Source organism: Schistocerca piceifrons, chromosome 4, assembly GCF_021461385.2.
Source record: "Schistocerca piceifrons isolate TAMUIC-IGC-003096 chromosome 4, iqSchPice1.1, whole genome shotgun sequence".
NCBI lineage: Eukaryota > Metazoa > Arthropoda > Insecta > Orthoptera > Acrididae > Schistocerca > Schistocerca piceifrons.
This window is the reverse complement of record NC_060141.1, coordinates 143,527,586-143,553,919: the sequence shown is the minus strand read 5'-3', so window position 1 is coordinate 143,553,919 and position 26,334 is coordinate 143,527,586. Positions and strand designations below refer to the sequence as shown.

Here is a 26,334-nt window from a genome sequence, read left to right as displayed (position 1 = left end):
CTTTTCTACATAGTTGCCATTTAAATTGAGGCACTTACCGTAGCGATGGACGAGCTTGGAAATTCCTTCGTCGTAAAATTCGGCCGCCTGCGCCTTCAACCACGTGGTTACCTCTTCTTGAAGCTGTGCGTCGTCATCAAAACGTTACATAGCCAACCACTTCTTCATTGCTGGGAATAAGTGGAAGTCGCTCGGTGCCAGGTCGGGATTGTACGGCGGATGAGGAAACAACTCCCGCTTAAAAGATTCGAGAACTTCACGAGTGGCATTTGCCGTGTGGGCCCGGGCGTTGTCGTGAATCAGCAAGATCTTTGAGCCCAACTTTCCCCTGAGCTTGTTTTGTATTGCTCTTCTGAGGTTGTGCAGCGTTTGGCAATACCTTTGAGAGTTTATTGTAGTGCCTCTTTCCAGGAAATTCACGAAAATCACACCTTTTCTGTCCCAAAAGAAGAGGTAACCACGTGGTTGAAGGCGCAGGCGGCCGAATTTTACGACGAAGGAATTTCCAAGCACGTCCATCGCTACGATAAGTGCCTTAATTTAAATGGCAACTATGTAGAAAAGTAGTATTGAAGTGTGGCTTTCATCTGTATATAACTAAAAAAAATCCAATACTTTATTTATTTTTTATTCCAAAACGTAATGTACTTTGTGGATAGCCCTCGTATAAATGACCTTGTAGATAACATCGGAAGTTCACTGAGGCTTTTTGCGGATGATGCTATAATATATCGAGAGGTTGTAACAATGGAAAATTGTACTGAAATGCAGGAGTATCTGCAACGAATTGACGCATGGTGCAGGGAATGGCAATTGACTCTCAATGAAGACAAGTGCAATGTGCTGCGAATACATAGAAAGAAAGATCATTTATCGTTTAGCTACAATATAGCAGGTCAGCAACTGGAAGCAGTTAATTCCATAAATTATCTGGGAGTAGGCATTAGCAGTGATTTAAAATGGAATGACCATATAAAATTAATCGTCGGTAAAGCAGATGCCAGACTGAGATTCGTTGGAAGAATCCTAAGGAAATGCAGTCCGAAAACAAAGGAAGTAGGTTACAGTACACTTGTTCGCCCACTGCTTGAATACTGCTCACCGGTGTGGTATCAGTACCACATAGGGTTGATAGAAGAGATAGAGATGATCCAACGGAGAGCAGCGCGCTTCGTTACTGGATCATTTAGTAATCGCGAAAGTGTTACGGAGATGACAGATAAACTCCAGTGTAAGACTCTGCAAGAGTAGCTCAGTAGCTCGGTACGGGCTTTTGTTGAAGTTTCGAGAACATACCTTCACCGAGGAGTCAAGCAGTATATTTCTCCCTCCTACGTATATCTCCCGAAGAGACCAGGAGGATAAAATCAGAGAGATTAGAGCCCACACACCGACATACCGACAATCTTTCTTTCCACAAACAACACGAGACTGGAATAGAAAGGAGAACCGATGGAGGTACTCAAGGCACCCTCCGCCACACACCGTCAGTATGGCTGTAGATGTAGATATAGACCTGGAATATGTAGGCCGACGGGGTTCAAATGCTAACATTTCTGGAGAACATACTGACGTACAAGTCCTGTGAATATGAACGTCATCTTTAATCGTTCAAGGTGTTCTGTTTTTTCTGAGCATGAGTGTATGTAGAGAGAGTAAATTTAATGAAATACAACTTACATTTTATGTTTGCAGGCAGTAATTTGTTTCTATTGTGCTTTCGACGGATGATGAATGAAATGGAAGATCTAATGGCAAAAAATAATTTTTGTGATATAATTACAAATTGAAAATTTTCTGATTTTTTCCTTTACTTGTACAGCGAAACCTTGCTTCTTGCCAAATTTCATGATTCTAGGTCAAGACGAAGCACCCTATAGATTTTGACGACTGACTTTGTATCAAAATATGTGACATAAATGGGTGTATCTTTTTATTGCGTTGATTTAGAAGCTTAAATGTTTTACACAGTCAAGGGGCCGTACGCTACAATAATTTTGATACGTTTCCCAGGTCCTGAGAGAATGATCTCAACAGACAGACAGACGAACATATAAAAGGTGAAAAAAATATTTTTTCCAGTGATTTAATTACAAATTAACTGTTTTCGAATTTTTCTGTGAAACCTTGGTTCTTCTCGAGTTCCATGTCAACGGGAAGTACCCTACAGGTTTTGATGGGTGAGTTCGCGAGTATCAAAATGTGTGACGTAAGTGACCGCATCTTATGATTGCTTTGACTTAGAAACTTAATTTTTTTTTTCACACCGCCAAATGTCAATATAAATGTCAACTTGATACGCTTTCTCGTTCCTGAGAGGAATAGTCCGTAACAGTGGGACGTACGGACGGGAACACGGACAACAAAGCGATCCTGTAAGAGTCCCCTTTTTACCGATTGAGACGTGAGACTCTGAAAACAGAGTGCGATAAATCGTGTTCTACGACACTGTTTTTGTGAATCAGCGTCAGATGCAGCGAGCAGCCGCGCCCATGTCTCTATTCAGCAGGAGCGGCGCGGCGCGCAGATGACGTCACAGCCGCAGCGCGCCAAGGAGAGGTCGGCCGCCCCCCTCCACGCCGCGCCGCAGCGCCCTGACCTGCCTCACGCAACGCCGCGTGGCGCAGGTCAGGGGAGGGGCGATGACCCCGCCGGCCGCAGTCAAGGTCGCGCCGAGCTGCGCGGGACAACACAGAGGCGCGCTGACTGCCGTAGCGACACCGCAACAACGACAAATTACAACAGTGCACAAAAGGACTCTCTGAGGTTATATCTTGGTATAACGATACTGTCTGCTTTAATCGCACCGGGTGGTTATACAAAGGGGACAGTGCAGCACAGTTTTTTTTCTCGGCCAATTTCGGTCCAAAAAATGCGAAATTTGCTGTGGGACATCGTGGAATATTCCCGTTCAGGCCCTATAGTTTCATAAAGATCCTATGATTGGCGGCGCTAATGTAGCCTTGAAAACGGTACCTATAAAGGAGGTGTGTTCCAAGCAGAGAGCTGTCATTGAGTCTCTGCTGGCGGAAAACCAGAGCATCGCGGATATTCATAGGTGTTTGCAAAATTTATTTGGAAACCTGGCAGTGAACAAAAGCAAGTTGAGTCATTGGATGAGTCGCCTGTCATCACTGCAACAAGATTGCCCAAACCTGTGCGATATCCTGCGTGCCGGCCGCAGCACACAGCTGTGGCTCTAAAGAAATCCTGTGGGACTTAACATTTGAGGGCATCAGTCCCCTAGACTTAGAACTACTTAAACCTAACTAACCTAAGGACATCACACATATCCATGCCCGAGGCAGGATTCGAACCTGCGACTGTAGCAGCAGCGCGGTTCCAGACTGTAGCGCCTAGAACCACTCGGCCACAGCGGCCGGCGCACACAGCTGTGAATCCTGTAGCGCTGGAACGTGCGGACACTCTCATTCGAGGTAATCACAGATCACAGTCGAAGACCTCACTGCACAAGTGGACGCCTCTGTTGCTAATGCTGACTCGTCCACCAGCTGGGATATTCAAAGATGTGTGCCCGCTGGAACCAACCCTACAGCCCAGACCTCGCACCTTCCGATCTGTTTGGCCCAATGAAGGATGAACTCTGCGGGAAGCAGTATGTGGATATCGGGGAGGTAGGTTACTGATACAGCAAGACGTGGGCTCCTACGTCGACCACAGTAACGTGGCGTAAGGCCACCGCATTGAATGGACGTGTGTTGAGAAATAGGGTTTTGTAGCCAATAGTGTGGGGAATGGCATGGTGTACTGGAATCCTGAATAAGACTAATCTGCTTTCAGAAAAGAAAGTGTTGCATTACTTATTGAACGCCCCTTGTAATTAAAATGCTCCTTCTCACGGAGATCCAGTGTGGCCTGTAATTATCGTATGGCAGCGTAACTTGATAGATATACGAGAGTTGAATCAAAAGTAATGCCTGCACCTTCGTTAATTGGGTTTGGATGGGAATATTTTAATAAATCAAACGCAGAAATAACCCTTAGAATGTGATCTTTAATTATCAATATTCACTTTTCATCATAATCACCAGTCAATTGGATACATTTCTGCCAACAATGAACAAGTTTTCTGAAGCCGTCACGGAAGAAGTCGACGCTCTGTTTGCCCAACCACAGTCTCACAGTTCTCTCAACGTCTTCATCAGAAGCATAATGATGTCCCTGCAGATGGTCTGTGATTATCGGGAACGGGTGGAAGTCAGACGTTGCTACATCTGGAATGTATGGAGGACGCCGTACGGTGGTGGATGCAGTCTCTTATGTTCTGCTGTACCCATCATGCACAGATCTTCCGATAGCCAAGCAAAGCAATAATGTGACCTACATGTTCTTGTGAAATGCCGATTACGCTTGCAATTTCTCTCTGAGTCATACGACGATCGTCCTGAATCAATATGTTAACATTTTGATTGTGAAACTCGGTGGTTGTCCACAGCTCGTGGTCGTACGGTAGCGTTCTCGCTTCCCGCACCCGGGTTCGATTCCCGGCGGGGTCAGGGATTTTCTCTGCCGCGTGATGACTGGGTGTTGTGTGATGTCCTTAGGTTAGTTAGGTTTAAGTAGTTCTAAGTTATAGGGGACTGATGACCACAAATGTTAAGTCCCATAGTGCTCAGAGCCAACACGGTGGCTGCTTTCACAGGACGTCCAACTCTTTGTTTCTCACGCAGGTCAGATGTTCCCGCCTCAGCATCTTTAAACTTACTCGCCCACCGACGCACAGTACTCACATCAACAATCTCCTTTGGGGTGACACTTTCTGCTGTCAAGAATTCAATGACTTCACATTGCTTGAATCGCATTGACCAACCGTCTGCGCCGGATTCCATACTTTACACTGTAACAACACAACCGTTCAGTGCTAAGACTTCCCGCCAACTGGAACTGTAGAGAAGACGCTACGGAACAAGCCAGTATCTGCCACATACCAATGCTGCCAGCTGTTGAAGAGTTACGAAAGTGGAGGCATTACTTTTCAGTCAACCCTCGTACTATTGCTTTACGCTGGAAAAAAATTAGCTCCAATTTTGGCCACCATGTGCAAATGTAGCGCTGCACAGCATCCCGTCGACGTCTCCAATGCTCGTATTGAATCAATTGTATAACTGGCTATTAATAACGAAATCAACGTTGTGCCTGTGTCGACTGTTTGACATTTTCTAGCCACGTCCCGTTCCTGACCCATCTCATATGGAAAAATTTCTATACGTCTGTCTTGCATTCACAACGCCAGATCTACATCTACATCCATACTCCCCAAGCCACCTGACGGTGTGTGACGCAGGGTACCTTGAGTACCTCTATCGGTTCTCCCTTCTATTCCAGTCTCGTATTGTTCGTGGAAAGAAGGATTATCGTTATGCTTCTGTGTGGGCTCTAATCTCTCTGATTTTATCCTCGTGGTCTCTTCGCGAGATATACGTAGGAGGGAGCAATATACTGCTTGACTCTTCGGTGAAGGTATGTTCTCGAAACTTCAACAAAAGCCCGTACCAAGCTACTGAGCGTCTCTCCCGCAGAGTCTTCCACTGAAGTTTATCTACCATCTCCGTAACGCTTTCGCTATTACTAAATGATCCTGTAACGAAGCGCGCTGCTCTCCTTCGGATCTTCTCTATCACTTCTATCAACCCTATATGGTATGGATCCCACACTGGTGAGCAGTATTCAAGCAGTGGGCGAACAAGCGTACTGTAACCTACTTCCTTTGTTTTCGGATTACATTTCCTTAGGATTCTTCCAATGAATCTCAGTCTGACATCTGCTTTACCAACGATCAACTTCGTATGATCATTCCATTTTAAATCACTCCTAATGCGTACACCCAGATAATTTATGGAATTAACTGCTACCAGTTGCTGACCCGCTACTTTGTAGCTAAATGATAAGGGATCTATCTATCTATGTATTCGCAGCACTTTACACTTGTCTACATTGAGATTCAATTACCATTCCCTGCACCATGCGTCAATTCGCTGCAGATCCTCCTGCATTTCAGTACAATTTTCCATTGTTACAACCTCTCGATACACCACAGCATCATCTGCAAAAAGCCTCAGTGAACTTCCGATGTTATCCACAAGGTCTTTTATGTATATTGTGAATAGCAACGGTCCTACGACACTCCCCTGTGGCAGACCTGAAATCACTCTTGCTTCGGAAGACTTCTCTCCACTGAGAATTACATGCTGCGTTCTGTTATCTAGGAACTCTTCAATCCAATCACACAATTGGTCTGATAGTCCATATGCTCTTACTTTGTTCATTAAACGACTGTGGGGAACTGTATCGAACGCCTTGCGGAAGTCAAGAAACACGGCATATACCCGACACCCATGCTGATTCCTACAGAGTAGATTTCTAGTCTCCAGAAAAGTCATTATACTCGAACATTATACGTGTTCCAAAATTCTACAACTGATCGACGTTAGAGATATAGGTCTATAGTTTTGCACATCTGTTCGACGTCCCTTCTTGAAAACGGGGATGACCTGTGCCCTTTTCCAATCCTTTGGAACGCTACGGTCTTCTAGAGACCTACGGTACACCGCTGCAAGAAGGGGGGCAAGTTCCTTCGCGTACTCTGTGTAAAATCGAACTGGTATCCCATCAGGTCCAGCGGCCTTTCCTCTTTTGAGCGATTTTAATTGTTTCTCTATCCCTCTGTCGTCTATTTCGATATCTACCATTTTGTCATCTGCACGACAATCTAGAGAAGGAACTACAGTGCAGTCTTCCTCTGAGAAACAGCTTTCGAAAAAGACATTTAGTATTTCGGCCTTTAGTCTGTCATCCTCTGTTTCAGTACCATTTTGGTCACAGAGTGTCTGGATCCACCTACCGCTTTGACATAAGACCAAAATTTCTTAGGATTTTCTGCCAAGTCAGTACATAGAACTTTACTTTCGAATTCATTGAACGCCTCTCGCATAGCCCTCATCACACTACATTTCGCTTCGCCTAATTTTTGTTTGTCTGCAAGGCTTTGGCTATGTTTATGTTTGCTGTGAAGTTCCTTTTGCTTCCGCAGCAGTTTTCTAACTCGGTTGTTGTACCACGGTGGCTCTTTTCCATCTCTTACGATCTTGCTTGGTACATACTCATCTAACGCATGTTGTAGGATGCTTTTGAACTTTGTCCACTGATCCTCAACACTATCTGTACTTGAGATAAAACTTTTGTGTTGAGCCGTCAGGTACTCTGTAATCTGCTTTTTGTCACTTTTGCTAAACAGAAAAATCTTCCTGCCTTTTTTAATATTTCTATTTACGGCTGAAATCATCGATGCAGTAACCGCTTTATGATCGCTGATTCCCTGTTGTGCGTTAACTGTTTCAAATAGTTCGGGTCTGTTTGTCACCAGAAGGTCTAATATGTTATCACCACGAGTCGGTTCTCTGTTTAACTGCTCAAGGTAGTTTTCAGATAAAGCACTTAAAAAAATTTCACTGGATTCTTTGTCCCTGCCGCCCGTTATGAACGTTTGAGTCTCCCATTCTATATCCGGCAAATTGAAATCTCCACCCAGAACTATAACATGGTGGGGAAATCTACTCGAAATATTTTCCAAATTATCCTTCAGGTGCTCAGCCACAGCAGCTGCTGAGCCAGGGGGCCTATAGAGACATCCAATTACCATGTCTGAGCCTGCACATGGTGGCCAAAAATTGGAACTAATTTTTTCCAGCGTAAATCGGTTCCGCGTTAACTCATTAGAATATCTACGAAGTTTCACTGCCATACGATAATTATAGCTCGCACTGGACCTATGTGAGTAGCTGCACTGTAATTATAACCAACCAGTATATGACACCCAGAAGGCTGTGCAATAAAAATGACTGTGACAGTGGTAATTCAAATGGATTTGCAGTGAAAAACTTTTAACATAAAACACTGTCACTAGATAACCGTTAACACGAAATATTACTGCAGTACTGATGTAATTTCATACGTTTTTTTCTCTTGTAAACCGAAACAGAATTCGTTTAAAAAATATTTCGCCTCTTGGATGAACAAATACACTATCTGCTCGAAAGCAAACGGATGCCTGTCAGCAGACATCAACGGGTGTTTCCACTCTTCGCCTGTATGACTGCTGGGGACGCATTGTGTTGTACCAGACGAAAATACACTCATCAGGACAACGGTGAGTTCCTTATGTTGTTCACATTATTACAACAATATACGACCGGCTTTCTATAGGTAATGTGACATTTTTTCCTGAAAACAAGTTGGTGTCATTCAGGATTCCAATACAGCACATATTCTCCACTCTTTCGGTTACAAAACCCAATTTTTCAACATAATCTCAGTTCAATGCGACGGCCTTACGCCATTTTACTGGGAGGGGCTGTATGCCCGCCTGGTACCACTCTAATGGTCGACGTCTTGTTGCATCAATAACCTCCCCATCATCCGCGTACTGAGTCCATCCTTCATTGGGCCAAACAGATGGCAGTCGGAAGGTGCGAAATCCGGGCTGTACTGTGGATAAGGAAGTGCAGTCCAGTGAAGTTTAGTGGGCTCCTCTCGGGTGCGGAAACTTGTGTGAGGCCTTGCCTGAGGGTAGCTCAGTAAACTTTAGAGTTGGTCGTTGCACCGTGAGGGGAGCACATCAATCAGAACATCCCCTTCAGAGTCGCAGAAGACGGTCACCACGAATTTACCGGCTCATAGTGCGGCTCTGAACTTTGTTTTCGGAGGAGAAGTGGTGTGCGCCACTCCGTACTTGTCGTTTTGTTTCTGATTCGAAGTGATGAACCCATATTTCATCGACTGTGACAATGTTCGACAAAAAATTGCCTCGAACAGCCTCGCTAACGCGCAATCAATTCCGCACAGATAGTCCTCCATTACTCTTTATCATTTCTTGGTCCGCCCCCGGTAGCTGAATGATCAGCGTGACGGATTGTCAGTTCTCTGGGTCCGGGTTCGATTCCCAGCTGGGTCGGGGAATTTTTCCGCCCAGGGACTGGGTGTTGTGCTGTCCTCATCATCATCCTATCATCCTCATCGACTGCAAGTCGCCGAAGTGGCGTCAAATTGAAAGACCAGCATCCGGCGAACGGCCTGCCTGGCGGGGGCCCTAGCCACACGATTAAATCAATAAATAAAATCTATTAGACGGGGAGGAACCCAGAGGGCACACAGCTTCGAGTATCACAGCTGGTGGACGAGTGTGTCACCACTGCCAACAAGGCGTCCACTTGTGCAGCGAGTTGTTTGATTGTGATGTGTCGATCACTTCGAATGAGAGTGTCCACACGTTTCAGCACTGCAGGAGTCACAGCTGCGTGTGGCTCGCCGACAAGCGGGAAATCAGAAAAGTTTGCGCAATCTCAGTGTGATGATGACAGATGCATTGCTCAACGACTCACCGTGCTTTTGTTCAGTCAGTTCTCCGTAATCATTCGGCGATCTCCTATGAATATCTGCGATGCTCTGAATTTCCGCCAAGAGAATTCAGTCACAGCTCTTTGCTTGGAGCGCACTTCCGTTACAGACGTCATTTTGAGGGCTACATATAGAGCCCGCATCTATTGAAACTTCGTGAAACAACGTCCCCAACAAATTCCGCATTTTTACAACTGAAATTGGCTGAGAAAAGAAAGTTTAGCGTTATTTACTGAATGCCCTCGTACCTACTGTGGTACAATCCATTTCCTCAAGACTGAGTATTTACAACTCTCTTTGAACATTAACGTACCACTTGAGACACACAAAATACAAGTCTCTCGCTCTGAGTACATTTAACAAATACTTTCACTTCGTATTCTGCCTAATACAATGCTCACATAGATGGCTACAAGCCGATGCTACCGTCTTAGTCGATGATCACGGACTGGACTGAGCAGTCCTGTGCTCGGCCTGTAACTACCCTACTGGCCATTAAAATTGCTACACCAAGACGATGACGTCCTACAGACGCGAAATTTAACCGACAGGAAGAACATGCTGTGATATGCAAATGATTAGCTTTTCAGAGCATTCACACAAGTTTGGCGCCGGTGGCGACCCCTACAACGTACAAACATGAGGTAACTTTCCAACCGATTTCTCATACACAAACAGCAGTTGACCGGCGTTGCCTGGTGAAACATTGTTGTGATGCCTCGTGTAAGGAGGAGAAATGTGTACCATCACGTTTCCGACTTTGATAAAGGTCAGATTGTAGCCTATCGCCATTGCGGTTTATCGTATCGCGACAGTGCTGCTCGCGTTGGTCGATATCCAATGACTGCTAGCAGAATATGTAATCCGTGGGTTCAGGAGGGTAATACGAAACGCCGTGCTGGATCCCTAAGGCCTCGTATCACTAGCAGTCGAGATGACAGGCATCTTATCCGCATGGCTGTAACGGATCGTGCAGCCACGTCTCGATCCCTGAGTCACAGATGGGGTCGTTTGCAAGACAACAACCATCTGCACGAACAGTTCGACGACGTTTGCAGCATCATGGACTCTTAGCTCGGAGACCATGGCTGCGGTTACCCTTTGCGCTGAATCACAGACAGGAGCGCCTGCGATAGTGTACTCGACGACGAACCTGGGTGCACGAATGGCAAAACGTCATTTTTTCGGATGAATCCAGGTTCTGTTAACAGCATCGTGTCGCATCCGTGTTTGGTGACATCGCGGTGAACGCACATTGGAAGCGTGTATTCGTCATCGCCATACTGGCGTATCACCCTGCGTGATGGTATGGGGTGCCATTGGTTACACGTCTCGGTCACCTCCTGTTCGCATTGACGGCACTTTGAACAGTGGACGTTACATTTCAGATGTGTTACGACCCGTAGCTCTACCCTTCATTCGATCCCTGCGAAACCCTACATTTCAGCAGGATAATGCACGACCGCATGTTGCAGGTCCTGTACGGGCCTTTCTGGATACAGAAAATGTTCGACTGCTGCCCTGGCCACCACATTCTCCAGATCTCTCATCAATTGAAAGCGTTTGGTCAATGGGGGCTGAGCAACTGGCTCGTCACAATACGCCAGTCACTGCTCTTGATGAACTGTGGTATCGTGTTGAAGCTGCATGGGCAGCTGTACGTGTACACGCCATCCAGGCTCTGTTTGACTCAATGCCCAGGCGTATCGAGGCCGTTATTACAGCCAGAGTTGGTTGTTCTGGGTACTGATTTCTCGGGATCTATGCACCCAAATTGCGTGAAAATATAATAACATGTCAGTTCTAGTATAATATATGTGTCCAATGAATACCCGTTTGCTTTGGCACCTCGCTCTTCGGACGATAACACACTTCAGTGGGCAGTCTCAATGTCTGTGGACGAATGGTGTCCTATTTTACCTGAGCCGAAACCAGAGAATGTAGTGATGCTGAACGCTTGGGTCTGGAGCAAAGTCGACATTCTAACCCACCACACAGGGGTTTCACTGGGTTGAGGTTGGCACTCTAGACAGGCTGCTCCATTTCAGCAATGTTACTGTCCACAAAGCATTGCCTCACAAATGTTGCTTTATAACACGGTGTATAGTCATTCTGATACAGAAAATCATTCTCTCTTCTGCTGTATGCAATACACAATGCTGTAAAATGTGTTCATATTCTTCTGCATTTAGCATTTTCTAAAGCGCAACAAGGAGACCAGATCCTAACATCCCATACTGTAACACAATCTCCTACGTACTTCACTATGTGCTGAAACAACTAAGCTGATCCCGCGTCCGGCCATCCTGATTTAGGTTTTCCGTGATTTCCCTAAATCACTCCAGGCAAATGCCGGGATGGTTCCTCTGAAAGGGCACGGCCGACTTCCTTCCCCATCCTTCCGTAATCCGATGAGACCGATGACCACGCTGTCTGGTCTCCTTCCCCAAACAACCAACCAACCAACTAAGCTGTCTAGCACGGACTTTGCAATCGCAGGCGACGTAAATGAAAGGAAACTTACCCCAGTTTCTAGGTGAGATAAATACTAACAGGCCGTCGGCATTTCAGGTATATTTCTGATCCAGTATCAGACCGTGGAAGGCATCGACTACGTCCCAGCTAGCAGCGGGCCCCTGATTTGTTGCGATATGGGGGAAAGGTGGTAGGAATTGGCAATTGTAATAAGAAAATGACCTAATACTAATAAAAAAAGATATATTGTATATTCTGAAACTGGAATAGAACAGTATACTAAGCTACTCAACACAATTACAGAATTGAAACTCCTTTACTGCCCCCCACTGCGATGTTTAAGTTCGAAATTTGGCTCATAAGTGCCTATAAATTTAGTCTCTATATATATAAAAAGAAAGAAAGGCCAGAGCTCACAAGTTCGGGAGACGCGTAAGGTAGGTTAATGATGCCACATTGGCACCAGATTTCACACAATTCTGCCCAACACCACAATGGACGTGTCCCCCCACTTCCCACCCCACCCTCCCTTACCTAAACAGCACCCCTTCTTTTGACGCCTCTGCGATGAACAGCGACATCCAATGTTGAAATGATGTAGTTTTCTTGTAGGTGCCGAGTAAAAGATTTCAAAGACGATACGAAATGACCTCAGGAGGAGTCATAAAGGGTGTGTGTGAATGTAACCACCCCTTTCCTACTGGCGTGGTTCCCACACATTTCACGGCCAAAAACAACAGTTCTCAGGGCGATGGGGAACATGTTGACGTCCATGACAACCTGGGACACGGCTGATATCCACGGATGTTTCAACATCTCTTTAAGAACACTGTGGGGTAGCATCACCATAGTAAGTGGTCGACCCCACTGACATGGAGGGTGACCACAATTTTTGCTCTCGTATGTAGGATGAAGTCACTAGGGTTCGTTCAAGACCATTCGACTAAATTTGAACGTGATCCGAAGCAGCAACGCATGCTTGTTTCCTCAGCCCCCCTGTTTCGGGCTCTCCTGTGGCGTAATCATGGGGATGGGGAGGGGGGGGGGGGGGAATTCCGTTTTTGCAACACTCTCTGTGGTAGCCGTACATCTTTACTGAGACCGAGTACAATTGCCCGCCTGCAAGTCCGTAGGACTAGTTTGCAGTTTCTCTCTGTAAACGTACAGTTTTAAAATTCCTCCCAATAAAGGAGAGGAGGTGCCAGTGGGTGTTTTGCCAACCTGCTGAGTCTGAGAGGGACACTTTTGCCGCTTAAATCGCCCAATGTGTCAGTATCATCCCCCATCCCTCCCCCCCCCCCCCGCTGAAATGTCCCCTTAGAAAAATAAGTGAATTACTGTGCTGGTAAACCCTTTACGTTATTTGATTTTCAAACAGCTGAGCAAAACTGAACGTACTCAGACATTTCTCTCTTTACTTATTCTGATCAACACTAAACTGACACACAGTATTTTTGGCGCAACGCAATCTGACTTTCAAAAATCCCTACAAAAGAATGTCCCTGACTAACAATAACCTATACCTTTCCTGAATCACTTACCTCACAAAAACCTTCGTTACTCGAACTACTGCAATACAGCGAGCGCCAATACTGCCAGCTGAATAAAAGATTCTAACTACTGAAGGCACTAACTACTGATAGGCATAGTTAGCAAATGAAAGATTTTGATAGAGAACAATGTATTTACCTTAATAGTGTTCAAAAGTCATTATATATATATCAGTTCATGACATACAATCTTACAAATTTACTCTCTCTGATGGACACACGTCCAGATCATCCGCTCTCAAAACTCTGCCGTCTCTCTCCCCACATCCACCACTGCTGGCGGGTCACCTCCAACTGCGCAACGCTACGCGCTGTTAACGTCCGACTGCGCAACACTAGAATATTCCAACAATGCAAACCAGTCGCAGACTGCATACAGTGCAGTCAGTGATTTTCATTCAGAGCGTTACGTGGCGTTACCAACATAAAAACCTAAACAGCCTACTTACACCGTAATCACTCCACACTTCACAGCAGGGAGCGAAGCAGGAGGGCTGAAAAGCATAATCACCCTTTGCTGCTCCAAATCACGTTCATTTTTATCGAGTGGTTCTCAATGGTCCCAAGTCGTTCTTCCAACCTGTACACGAGAGCTGAAATTGCGTCACAGGAGAGGTGTGACCACGTTTGATGGGGGTGCAGACCCAAAAATTCCGTAGAGAAGGGTTGAAATGTCTGGGGTTGTCAGCAGCGGCAAAGATTGTTAAAAACGTCGTCAGGCACTGTTGGACCAGATTGCCCTACTACTCCTCAAAGGCGAGTCGGCGTAGATCCCTTAGAGTGGTTGGTGGGTCACGACCTCCATAAACAGCCCTTTTAATCTATTCCAGGCATGTTCGATAGGGTTCATGTCTGGAGACTATGATGGCCACTCTAGTCGAGCAATGTTGTTATCCTGAAGGAAGTCATTCACAAGATGTGTACGATGGAGGCGCGAATTGTCGTCCATGAAGAAGAATGCCTCGCTAATATTCTGCCGATATGGTTGCATTATCGGTCGGAGGATGGCAGTCACGTATCGTACAGCCATTACGGTGCCTCCATGACCACCAGCGGCGGTGCGTCGGCCACACATAATGCCACCCCAAAATACCAGGTAACCTCAACCTTGCTCCACTCGCTGGACATTGTGTCTAAGGCGTTCAGCCTAACCGGCTTGCCTCCAAACACGTCTCCGACGATTGTCTGGTTGAAGGCATACTCGACACTCATCGTTGAAGAGAAGGTGATGCTAATCCTGAGCGGTCCATTCGGCATGTTGCTGGGTACATCTGAACCGCACTGCATGGTGTCGTGGTTGCGAAGATGGATCTCACCATGGAAGTCGGGAGTGAAGTTGCGCATCATGCAGCCTATCGCGCACAGTTTGAGTCGTAACACGATGTCCTGTGGCTGCACGGAAACCATTATTCAAAATGATGGCGTTGCTGTCAGCCTGGACACTTCCCTTGTTGAGAGCCCTTCCTGGTACAAAGTAACAATGCGGGCGCGATCGAACCGCGGTATTGACCATCTAGGCATGGTTGAACTACAGACAACACGAGCTGTGTACCTCCTTCCTGGTGGAATGACTGGAACTGATCGGCTGTCGGACCCCTCCGTCTAATAGGCGCTGCTCATGTGTGGTTGTCTACACCTTTGGGCGGGTTTAGAGACATCTCTGAACAGTCAAAGGGACTGTGTCAGTGATACAGTATCCACAGTCAACGTCTATCTTCAGGAGTTCTGAGAACCGCGGTGATGCAAAACTTTTTTTAATGTGTGTACTTTGGGCAAATTGAAATGCAGAATATGTTGCCATGTAAGACAATTTGGTTAAGTCGAAATCGCCACGGCGTGTTGGAGCAGTCTACTTGAGCGTGTTTCTGTTGGCAGCTCGCAGGGGAAGCCAGCTCATCGCTTATCAGTTCGCTATTCGCTTACTGCTCTGACCTCGGGTATCAGCTGCTTGTTCACACTTCGGATTTTATTTATTTATTTCTGAGTATTCCACTTTGTACGGGCTGTTCTATTGATATGGAAATTGTTGCTTCTCAAGAAACTAGTTATTTACATGGTCTGTGGATCACGCTCCAGGAACCGCCTCATTATATAGAAATTCAAATTAGTTTATAGAAGTAACTAGTTACAAATAGTGTACACGACTACCGGAACTAACTCTGAGAGGTGATTCACTGTAAAAACATTATAACAGGTTTCCAGAATTAGTAAAGCTCGTGAGTCATGGATGGACAGCTTAGTTGATACCGCATTTGCCCGCAAGATATCAGGTTCTGTGATTCGAGTCCTAGACTCCCACACAGTTTTATCTGCAAGGAAGTTTAGTTGTACCAAACATTTTGCAATAATCTTTGCTTCACCCGTGAGGCACATCCTGCATTGAGAAACAAATCGTAGTACGCGAGGCGATGTTTGTGTGCGTATCGTTGCGTTCACACTGCTGACATACGTGGTGGATTGTCTGCTTGTGTTACATCACGATTATGTTATATGTACATTTATAGTTATGACGTCTTTAGAGGCAACAAAAAGCACAAGGTGCATTTTCGAGGAGTTATTATTCAGTCTTTAAGTTGATTGCCAAGGTTGACTATTACCCTTACGATTGTCTGTACGATATGGTTCGTAAAACACTGATAATTGTTTTTTTGCAGCGTATAACCTCGCAATGAACGGTCATATAGTTCACGACTTCACTCCCTGTTAGTTATACAAACATTGAATGATACGACACGCTGGAACTCGCATGTCACCAGGCGTTTCGTACGATTCAGTACAGCCGGAATGTCCTCGGAAACAGTCATTGCCTTTCCCCATTTAAATACTAATCTTGTATGTATCATATGGGAGGATGAAGTGATTAATGCTGTTTCCTTTTGCTACAGTTCGCGAGCTAACGTGTTTTTCGAAAAGGTTTAACGTCTCGTCGACGATGAATTTAGAGACGAAGCATAAGTACAGATAAAAAAGAGGAAGGGAAAGAAATCGAAGCGTCCTTTTCAAAGGAACTATTCCTGCATTCGCATTAACTCAGTTAGGGAAACCATGGAAAATTTCAATTTGAACAGCTCGATAAGAAACTTTTTTATGAAGCACGGCGAATAGCACAGCTACATTTTAATACGTTTTTAGTAGGTCGCTTTCTTGTCGGGTTGTTCCACAAAAAATTTTGCAATTGATTTTAAACTAACTTCCTGCTGAGCTAGAGGCGTGGAAGTTTCAAAACTTAATGACAATCGAATTTTAGCTCGTTTTTTTGTGTGATGTGTGGCGGAGGGTACTCTCTGATGAGTTACAGACTTGAAAATTTCAACATAGCTCAGGACTCAACGACAATGAAATATTAAATCGTTTCCGAGTCTGGTATGTGGCTTAGGGTGCTTTGTGTACCACTGCTATTTTCCCTACCTACTGTCCCTCGTGCGAATGTTTCGTGGTTAGAACGGCTGCTGGGAAGTCCCCGTGTGAGCTCAAGTCTCTCTAATTTTTACATTCGAAGTCGTGGTGAGGTAATCGTAGGAAAACAACGAATTGGTTGATTCAGGTGGAAGAGAGATTGAAGCAATCCTGAGATTCACCACATGTATGTGTTGTAATCTATTCGAAATGTTTGCAATGAAATGAAAAAATTCTACACTCAGGCAACATTAGAAATTAAGTGATTATTTTCTAATAATCATTTAATTGAAAACCTTCTTAATATAACACGTTTTTAAAAGAGACTAAACACTATAAAATAACTTCTTCTACCCTCCTACAGATTTCTAGCCCTATATAGATAATCCTGAAAATTTGTGGTTGTGAATTTTTAATAATTATGAAAATACTTGCAGAATTTAAAATAAAGAACGTGGGACGCATGCATTGTATAACTGATGCATGAAAAGTTCACTTCATCTCCTTATCTATGTGCACCAAGTTTTGCTTTTCCAATTCTACAAGTATTTTCATAGATATTAAAAACTCACAGACAGAAATTTTCAGGACTATCTCTAATGGGGTTAGGAATCTATATGGGGCTTGGAGAAATTATTTTCTCCCTCTTAATCCGTTTTAAGAATGTGTTGTATTAAGAAGCTTTTCATTAAATTATTAATTATAGCTTCTGTGGCTCAATATAGCTCGATCTGAGTAGCTTACTCAGAAAGGAACCCTCGATTAAGGCACAGATTTAAAGTACAATAGCTTTTCATAATTCAACAAAAAAATTAAAGGAAAAAGGTCATCTACGTCTCCATTATCATAACTCTGACATTTCAGCGAGTCGAGCGGTAGGGGCCAGCCGCCACTCAATCATACGTTTCTCTCCGGCGCCGTCTTCTCTCAGTGATGCCTGTTTTGTGGGTTCCGGGACAGACGTAGAGCGCTGTCGGTGTGGACTGTAATCAGGCTGACCTTGTCTTACAAGGGAGATCCCTCAGTGGTGAGACTGACGTTTTGAAACAATGTACAGGGTGATGTAAGTTAAGGTCCAAGATATCACACCTTGCAGTCATTCACCCTGATGGACCATTGTTTTTGAGTAACGGACAAAAAATATATTTTTATATTTTACGTGATGCTCTACAGCTTTAAAAATAGTAAAGTAAACAGGATGTTACCATAGCGTAACGGTTAACTTGCGGTCCGCATTTGTGAAATATTTGGAGCTCGAATCTGCTCAGGTACACTGAAAATTTCTTAAATCTTTGTCGAAATGACTTTGATCGTTATTTTTATTCAGTTAACTGGTAATAATGTATTTTTTTCATTCTGTTCCTTTTTACGTTATTTTCCTTCTTCCTGACATTATTTTTCCACTTGGAATTTTTGTGCATGTGAATTTAATTACTGTTGTTTATATCTTTCGATATAATTTTTTCCCTTTTATCGTATTACATTTTCTTCCTTGTTATTGCATCCGTTATTTTCTTTCCTCATTTTGCCGGAATTTAGTTTTACTTAGAATCCCATCTTTCATTTAAACCTTCATCCGCGTTATTTTGTGCATAGTTCAATGAGAATTTATCTTTTAAATATTTACACGAAATTTGCTATGCAAAAAAATCTATATATTGTAGCGAAAAATAAAGTTTTAACATATTACACAGTCAAAATGAATAGATTATTTCATCTTTGTTTTTTAACCGATAAATCGACATTTTAAAAATAATGAAATTGACGTGTACAAAGATTCCAAGTGGAAAAACAACGTCAGGAAGAAGAAATGAGAGCAGATGAAACAGTTAATAAGCTGATTACAATGATGTGACAGCGGAATAAAAATAAAAATACTTTTAAGCCAGTTAACTTAATAAAAATAACTATCAAAGTCATTTCGATAAAGACTTAAAACTGAAAAACCTTTTGGAGGAGAAAACCCCGAACGATAGCTGGTTTTCTTCTTTTATTTTTTCAACCCACTTTGTTCGTTATTGTTCCTTACAATTTTTCGGGACGGATGTCCCATTTCATCCGCTTTAGTTCATCATTAAACCATTCACTCAATTTTTTTTTGTTGTAGAGGGCAGCTAACCCTTCGACAGAACACACTGAGCTACTGTGTCGGCATGTTGCGCACGACCAACAGTCTAATTAAAGTAACTATTTTTAAGGCTGCAGACAATCACGCGAAATTCTGAAATATTTTTTTCGTCGATTAGTCACAAATGAAGGCACGCCACGGTGAAAGGTTGCAGAATGTGATACCAAGGACAATAACCTACATTACAATAAGTTTTCATTACACACACACACACACACACACACACACACACATATATATATATATATATATATATATATATATATATATATATATATATATATATATATAGGGTGTTACAAAAAGGTACTGCCAAACTTTCAGGAAACATTCCTCACACACAAATAAAGAAAAGATGTTATGTGGACATGTGTCCGGAATCGCTTAATTTCCATGTTAGAGCTCATTTAGTTTCGTCAGTATGTACTGTACTTCCTCGATTCACCGCCAGTTGGCCCAATTGAAGGAAGGTAATGTTGACTTCGGTGCTTGTGTTGACATGCGACTCATTGCTCTACAGTACTAGCATCAGGCACATCAGTACGTAGCATCAACAGGTTAGTCTTCATCACGAACGTGGTTTTGCAGTCAGTGCAATGTTTACAAATGCGGAGTTGGCAGATGCCCATTTGATGTATGGATTAGCACGGGGCAATAGCCGTGCCGGGGTACGTTTGTATCGAGACAGATTTCCAGAACGAAGGTGTCCCGACAGGAAGATGTTCGAAGCAATTGATCGGCGTCTTAGGGAACACGGAACATTCCAGCCTACGACTCGCGACTGGGGAAGACCTGGAACGACTAGGACACCTGCAATGGACGAGTCAATTCTTCGTGCAGTTGACGATAACCCTAATATCAGCGTCAGAGAAGTTGCTGCTGTACAAGGTAACGTTGACCACGTCACTGCATGGAGAGTGCTACGGGAGAACCAGTTGTTTGCGTACCATGTACAGCTTGTGCAGGCACTGTCAGCAGCTGATTAGCCTCCACGGGTACACTTCTGCGAATGGTTCATCCAACAATGTGTCAATCCTCATTTCAGCGCAAATGTTCTCTTTACGGATGAGGCTTCATTCCAACGTGATCAAATTGTAAATTTTCACAATCAACGTGTGTGGGCTGACGAGAATCCGCACGCAATTGTGCAATCACGTCATCAACACAGATTTTCTGTGAACGTTTGGGCAGGCATTGTTGGTGATGTCTTGATTGGGCCCCATGTTCTTCCACCTACGCTCAATGGAGGACGTTACCATGATTTCATACGGGATACTCTACCTGTGCTGCTAGAATATGTGCCTTTACAAGTACGACACAACATGTGGTTCATGCACTATGAAGCTCCTGCACATTTCAGTCGAAGTGTTCATACGCTTCTCAACAACAGATTCGGTGACCGATGGATTGGTACAGGCGGACCGATTCCATGGCCTCCACGCTCTCCTGACCTCCACCCTCTTGACTTTCATTTATGGGGCATTTGAAAGCTCTTGTCTACGCAACCCCGGTACCAAATGTAGAGACTCTTCGTGCTCGTATTGTGGACGGCTGTGATACAATACGCCATTCTCCAGGGCTGCATCAGCGCATCAGGGATTCCATGCGACGGAGGGTGGATGCATGTATCCTCGCTAACGGAGGACATTTTGAACATTTCCTGTAACAAAGTGTTTGAAGTGACGCTGGTGCGTTCTGTTGCTGTGTGTTTCCATTCCATGATTAATGTGATTTGAAGAGAAGTAATAAAATGAGCTCTAAAATGGAAAGTAAGCGTTTCCGGACACATGTCCACATAACATATTTTCTTTCTTTGTGTGTGAGGAATGTTTCCTGAAAGTTTGGCCGTACCTTTTTGTAACACCCTGTATATATTCAAATACAGAGATATGTAAACAGGCAGGATACGGCGCTGCAGTCGGCAACGCCTATATAAGACAAGTGACTGGCGCAGTTGTTAGACGGTTACAGCTGCTACAATGGCAGGTTATCAAGATTTAAGTGAGTTTGAACGTGGTGTTACAGTTGGCGCACGAACGATGGGACAAAGCATCTCCGACGTAGAGATGAAGTGCGGATTTTCTCGTACGACGAGTGTACTGTGAATATCAGGAATCCGGTAAAACATCAAATCTCCGACATCACTTCGGCCAGAAAAAGATCCATCGAGAACGGGACCACCGACGACTGAAGAGAATCGTTCAACATGACAGAAGTGGGACCCCTCCTCAAATCGCTGCAGATTTCAATGCTGGGCAATCAACAAGTGTCAGAGTGCGAATCATTCAACGAAACATCATCGATATGTGCTTTCGAACCCGAACGTCCACTCGTGTACCCTTTATGACTGCACGACACAACGCTTTACGCCTCGCCTGGGCCCATCAACACCGACATTGGACTTTTGATGGCTGGAAACATGTTGCCTGGTCCGACAAGTCTCGTTTCAAATTGTTTCGAGCGGACGGGCGTGTATTGGCATGGAGACAACCTCATGAATCCATAGACCCTGCATATCAGCAGGCGACTGTTCAGGCTGGTATAGCCTCTGTAAAGATGTGGGGTGGACCTCTGATTCCTTTAGATACGATTCTGACATGTGACACGTACGTAAGCATCCTGTCTGATCACCTGCGTCCATTCATGTCCACCGTGCATTCCGATGGACTTAGGCAATTACAGCAGAACAATGCACTCCACGCGTCCAGAATTACTACGGAGTAGCTCCAGGAACACTCTTCTGAGTTTAAACACTCTCGGTGGCCACCACACTCCCCAGACATGAACATTATTGAGCGTAACTGCGATGCCTTGCAAAGTGCATTCCTCCACCCCCTCGCACTCTTACGAATTTAGGGACAGCCCTGCAGGATTCATGGTGTCAGTTCCCTCCAACACTACTTCAAACACGGCAAGTCGTGTTGCGGCACTTCTGCGTGCTCGCGGAGGCCTTTCAGAGAGAGGGGGGGGGGGGGGGGGGGAGAGGGAGAGAGAGAGAGAGAGAGAGAGAGAGAGAGAGAGAGAGTTACTACTTCATATCTAAAAATTCGTCTATTGAATAGAAGTAGTTTACATTCTAAAATTCTTTTAATTTGATTTTAAGTGTTGGTTGGCTATCTGTCACACTTTAATACTATTTGGGAAATGGCCAAAGATCTTTGTGGCAGCATAGTTCACCCCTTTCTGTGCCCAAGTCAGATTTCATCCAGAATAGTGGAATTCATCTTTTTTCTAGTGTTGTAGCTAAGTACTTCGCTATTATTTTTGAATTGCGATGGGTTATTATTAACAAATTTCATAAGTGAATATATGTATAGCGAAGGTACTGTGAATATCACGAGGTCCTTATATAAATGCCTGCTAGGTGATCTTGGTTACAGCTGTTATTTTTGCTTACACGCTTTTGTGCATCCCAGAAGAAACACGAGTGCGGAGCTGCCTCGACCACATCCGTCTTGCTGTGACTCATACCCCGTTCCCTCAGGAATACTACGGGTGTTTCAACCAGAACACGATCTTAAGCGAACAGTTACGGGGAGTGCAACGCTAGTAGCCAGGCGAAGGAATGCTTATAGCGTTCACCGTTAAGTATTTCGAAAAAACGTAAAAAATTTAAATTAGAGTGATTTCAGTCCCGCTCATACCGAATACCAAACATCTAAATCTTAAATCCTGTGCCACTTGACTCGATGATTTGTTTAACGAGCGCCGTAATCATCTCTGCGCTGTGCTACAGGAAGTGCTTGTAGAGCTGACTGGGAGAAATGCCGATGACGCCCGCCTGCCCATTGAGAAAGCACTACCTTCCTGAAACAGTCGCACATCGTTCCGAAGAGGAACTCCATCAGAAACTGCTTGTCGTATTCGTCTTGTTCTCACAGTCTAGCTTCGGCACCGAGCGAATTAGTCTTGAAAACAAACATTTAATAAATAATTACGATGACAAGGTCGTTCTCTTTCGAAAAATGTATAGGCTTGTCCTAACAATGACTACTCTGCAGTCAAAATAATAACCGAATCCACTTATGATGTGATTCTTATCTTTCAATTGAGTGCAGGACGTGGTTTCGTGGTGTAGTGGTTATCACGTCTGCTTTACACGCAGAAGGTCCCCGGTTCGATCCCGGGCGGAACCAAGTATTTTTAAAATCGTGATATACACATTATTTTAATTGTAGATGCCTGTTTGCAAACATCACGCTAATTCCATGTAACTGAAATGCTACAGGAGAGACTAGTACGGGAATGTGAATTGTAAATATGAACGACTCTATGCGGAAGGAATATTTATTTTATCGGATTCTACGCTCCGGCACCACTTTCTAGAATAATAAGAGCTCGAAGAATGATTACGAGAACAAGAATTGCTGGACTCACGTCAGCGCTATTCAACATGGACAAGATCAAAATGAGACAAAGCTGAAATAGACTGTACAGCGCACTCTCAACGCTTGTAAACGTGCCCATTTTCGCAGGATATTTACAGGTACTAACTTACCAGCAACGTACAATTTTCCTAAATAGGTTAAGGCAAATACCGGAATAGTTTCGTTGACTACAACAGTGCCGACAGTCTAACCCATTCTTCACCAGTCCGAGTTTGTACTGTTGACATCGTAGTCGACGGGGCGTTCTACCTCGGTCTTCGTTCTTTCAAAACCAGTCTCGCAAGGAACAAATCGTCAGAAGGCATATTACCTTGACTCCTAAAATAGAATGGCTAGAAAACAATTGACATGGCTGTTTGTTCGGTGAAACCTCAGAGGTGGGTGGATCCCTCTTTACTAAAAAGACTGCACATGAATTCGGCGCAACTCCTCGTAATGTAGGAGAATGCAAGGCAGTTTCCTTGCGGTGTAAACATCACACACTGCTACAAAAATCTGCCTACAGTGACATCACACCTAGTATTGTTGAACACATTCTGCTTCGACCGCATCGTGAACCAATAAAATACAAGGTGTTCAAAATGATTCATCCGATTTCACAAAACTATATTTTTTACACAAATGAAAATAGAAACTTGAGGTGAATGATAACGTATGGATAGGACTACAACGCTTTTTATTTCAAAAGAACTAACCAATTTTTCCGTGGGTATATCTTTCGCATACATTGACAGACTACGGTATCTATGGCAGTTACGTTTAGGGTCAAAGTTTTTTCTTTGTCGTTTACCATCGGCATGAAGGCTTTGTAGCTGTTGAGCCTTCACCACAAAATACGCCAGACAACACGTGAGGAACGTCGAATTCTTGGATTGCACGACAAGCAGATTACTGCAGGCTGCCTACAAAAAACTGTTGATTACGCTCTGCGACTTGAGCGGGCACGCTGGGCGACCGTAGGCTTGCATAAGCAACCAATGTACTGAAACTATTCGTGCCAGCATTGAAAGCTTTAATCTGAAAGTGGAATGCCAAACTCTGTATGAAAACTGCACCGAGACTTACAACTGGTGGCAATGTAAACTTTCAGGTTCTATGCTTAAGTTATAACTCACCCGAAGTATCTTTCCTCATTAATGTAGAAGATATGCTCTTGTGCAATGAGATGAATCTTTTTAAACACCCTGTATTCTCGGATATTTTGTCGCGTCACGCTTCAAGGAGGGCATCCTACGTCGTCATCATCAACAGCACTTAATAGTCATCCAAATTATGGTGAACCGTTGTGCTTCAGGCAGAATTTGCTAATGCTAACAGTGATTAACCCTTCTCCGACGGGGGGACGCTAATAGCTCCATCGACCCCGTTGGATAGCAAACAGCCCTGCATGTTTCTATGACTGTACAGCGTCTGCTAAGGGCGTAAAGTAGGAATGACTATGGAGTGTGCATGGTGTAGTGTGCAAGTCGCCAACAGCAAACTTGGAATGTTTCGCGATTTGTTCAGCGTTGTTTGTTTATATTTAGCGTTAAGACGAAGCTTAAATATCAAAGGAGGAAAAATTGCGTTTCGTAGGTAAACACCACAAAGGTTTAATTACTGTTGTCACACCAGTAAGATAAAAGTTAATACTGGAAGGCTTAGTTATACATTGGAATGGCCGTATATTTAAGAGAGACGTGGTGCCTAAAATTCTGTAGTGTTCTACCAGTCAATCCGTTGAAAGTGTACACATTTCGAACTACGTTCAACTTGCGATAAGATTTATATACGAGGGTTGGAACTTTAATAGTGGCAACTATTTATTTACAGCTCGTACAAAATAGATACGTTTTTCAAAGTTTTGCTGACCTTCAAAGTAGTCACCAGCATTGTGTATAACCCGTTGCCAGCGATGTGGAAGCCGTAGGATACTCTTAGCAGTGCCAGTTGTGTTGACAGTTCGAGCGGCGCGGTCTACTGCCCGACGAATTTGTAGCAGTTCTGAAGCGAATGCCGTGAAGTGTTTCGTTCAGTTTAGAAATCTAGTTGAACTTAAATGAGGGCTTAAGTCAGGGGGGCGCAGTAGGTGGTATAGAACGTAGCAGCCCCATTAGTCAAAGAAATCAGTAACAGCTTGCAGTGTACGTGCTTGAGCATTGTGCCGCATAACGATGGTCAGGTGCTGAAAAAGTCTCATCACTTCTGTCTCTATGCTGTTCATTTTTGGAACACAACCTGCGACCAGCTTAGAGGCAGAAATGAAGACACTTTCTGCAGGACTTGACCATCATTTTGCAGGACAATGCTCAAGCACGTACAGCGCAGGCTGTTACTGATTTGTTTGACTGATGGGGCTGCTAAGTGCTACACCACCTACTGCACGATATAAAATATCCACACAGAAGTTCTTGCGAGCAATTTTATCTGGGTCTTTTATTGCTTGTACGATCGTCAATCTGTACAGTTTCAAATGGAAACTGTTTCTCTGCACCCGCCAAACAGTCGTATGTGGGATATGCAGTTCGCGAGATGCACGTCGGGTCGATTTCGTAGATCTGTTGACTAAACGTTGTTTCGCTCCCTTAACGACGTCGTGAGATGTGCGTGGATGTCCTGATAATTTCCCAAGTCTTACAGAGCACCCTTTTTCTACAAAACGTTTGGCATATGCCACTCATAAACTGTAGGCCTACTAGGAGGATCTTTAGTGTACTTGGTACGGAAATTAGCTGAACTGTTGCCGCCGACTTCGATTCTTCAAACCAAAACGCACGCTCGGGTCCAGTGAAGGCAGCCATCTTTAACGCAACTGCTACTAGCGCTCCTTACGGTGCGATTCGACACTAACGAACTACGCGAGACAAAACTTGGTGTATTTCCCTACATCTCTAGGTACTTTGAATTAATTTATATGAATTTTCAAAGTTGTAAAGTCCTTTTTGAAACACCCTGTATGTTGGCGCATTAGAATGCTCACTTCATAGATATTTACCTTATGGTT

At 44.1% G+C, this 26,334-nt stretch overlaps 1 protein-coding gene and 1 non-coding gene across 2 annotated transcripts in view; both read left to right on the top strand.

Moving 5' to 3' along the window:
* Nucleotides 1-26,334, top strand: part of LOC124794638 (juvenile hormone esterase-like) — a 516,675-nt gene that overhangs the window by 65,827 nt on the left and 424,514 nt on the right. The window lies entirely within an intron of this gene.
* On the top strand, nt 23,027-23,099 carry Trnav-uac. The gene has a single exon. It is a non-coding gene; the product is annotated as a tRNA-Val (tRNA).